This window comes from Penaeus chinensis, chromosome 5, assembly GCF_019202785.1.
Source record: "Penaeus chinensis breed Huanghai No. 1 chromosome 5, ASM1920278v2, whole genome shotgun sequence".
Classification (NCBI taxonomy): domain Eukaryota; kingdom Metazoa; phylum Arthropoda; class Malacostraca; order Decapoda; family Penaeidae; genus Penaeus; species Penaeus chinensis.
Genome location: NC_061823.1, coordinates 16,489,479 through 16,491,978, shown reverse-complemented (window position 1 = coordinate 16,491,978; position 2,500 = coordinate 16,489,479).

The following is a 2,500-nucleotide window of genomic DNA, read 5'->3' as shown; positions in this document are numbered from 1 at the left end:
TTTTTCCTCTATTTTTTTATTGTTATTGTTATTATTTTCTTCGTTTTTGCTTTACAGACGTTTTTTCAGATTGACATACGAATTCAACAACATTTCCAATATGATTTGAAAACATATATTTTTTTCTAGTTATTCGTAAAGACATTTAGAAACTAAACGTAGAAATGTACATACATGCAAATGAAAATGTTCGTAGAGCTGTACGAACATACTATATGTACGAAAATGTTCTCAGAAATACATATACATACGTTCCTGCAATATGTACTAATTCAGTCCCATGTTAATGCTTACTTTGTCCAAAATGTCAAGAAAAATTGCGAAAGACAGAGAAACATCGGTCTATGCAAAGGTGCATTTCTTTAATGAGTCTGAAATTAATACAATAACGACTTATATGATTATGTTAATACCCTTCCTTGTTAACGGTTTATAAAGTGTCATCAAAGCGCTATTAATTTTAATGATGTCATTATCAGTCAGCGACAATTCCTATTATGGCTATAAAGTTGATATTAATGGTGTATAAGATGGAAAAAAGGAAGATAAATACGTTGATGAGGAATGATGAATAAGTGAATCAAAGTAAGAAATAGGAAGGAAGAAAAGGGGGAATAGAGAGTAGGAGGAAGAGTGATGACGAAAAGAGAGAGATAAAAAAAAAAAACATCGAGTAAATAAATGTCTTTTTTACCCCATGGAATATTTTACATAGCTGCATGTCCAGCGCGATTTTTTTTTATTTTTTCCTTGCTAAAAATGTTCTCCGTTATATAATTTAAATTGTGCAATATGTTTGGCCATATCAATATATATTAACTCTATCAACCTAATTTATATAAACTTTATCAGTCAATTTTAATATATTTAATTTTGTCAATCGATTTTAGACTATATAATTTTACCACTCGATTTTAATCTGTATTAACTCTTTCCTTCTATTTTAATCCATATTAGCTATATCAATCTATTTCATATACTGTCATATGTTCCCTTTATTCTATAAGATACCTTTCTTTGCCCATACGAGGAATTTAGTCAATACAAACATCAATTTCCTTTTTTTTTCTTTTTTCTTTTCTTTTCTATTTTTTTCTTTATCGAACTCTCCTGCTGACTGTTTTCCATTCAAGAGACGCTGCTGACTCCTTGCTGCTTTACATGGAGATCGTATGCAAAGTTACCGACATCTTTTTTGAGGCAGGTGGCAAAGTTTTGGAGCACCGGATGAGCAAATACAGATATGATATTTTTTTTTTCTATTTCTCTTTCTCTCTTTTAGTCTTAGTTTTTTTTTTTTTTATGCACCGCTCTCCGACTAGAAGATTTTTTTTTTCTTTCTTTCTTTCTTTCTTTGTCTCTCCCTCCCATCCTCCCTCCTCTCTCTCTGTCTCTCTCTCTCTCTCTCTCTCTCTCTCTCTCTCTCTCTCTCTCTCTCTCTCTCTCTTTCTCTCTCTCTCTCTCTCTCTCTCTCTCTCTCTCTCTCTCTCTCTCTCTCTCTCTCTCTCTCTCTCTCTCTCTCGTTCTTTTCCTCTCTTTCTCTATTTTAGTGTTATTTATCCTCTTTTTTTGTCATGTATCTTTAGCCGGCTAAAAAACACATATGGAACTAGTGAAGCTTTTTATTCTTTCTCTCTTTCTCTCTTTACATTCTCCTTTCATGTCATAGAAATCAAAGTAATGACTTCAAAAATAAGAAGTTAATTACAATATGAAAAGTAATAACATGCAAACGGAATTAATATGAACCTAGAAAAAAAAAATACCCACAGCATTTAGCGTAAAATATATACAGGGATATTTAAACCTTAAACTCAAACACCTAATACATCACGGCAACGTCAAAAAAAAAAAAAATAAAAAAAAAAAAATAAAAAAATAAAAACGCGAGGATGTGATATATGACCTGGACGCCGTATCAAATAAAACAAAGGTGGAATAAGAAAAGAAGAAGAAGAAGAAGAAGAAAAAAAAACAAAAAAAGAACAGTCAAATGACCTTGCCAGAGTGAAGGGAAAAGTATCGAAAGATGGTTGTGCCAGAAAGACCAATCTGTACAACGTTGCATTTCAACAGAGTGTGAATTCATTATAGAAAAAAAAAAAAAAACAGCAGGATAATGGTGTCATTCTATTTTGTTGACGCTCTATACACCACTATCAAAATACCATCAACTTTAATGAAGTCATTGTCAATTAGAGATAATTTCAATCACGCCTATTTTGTCGTTGCTAATGACGTATAGGATGAGTTTTGTGTGCACACACACAAACACACGCATACATACACACACACACACACACACACATACACACACACACACACACACACATACACACACACACACACGCACGCACACACACACACACACACACACACAAACACACTTTCCGTCCAATAAAAAAACAAATATATTCCATTTGTTCAGTGCAATATATCTCGCACATTCATCAGGGAAACAATTCTAAAAGACTAAGCAAAATAAAGGGCTTTAACCCGT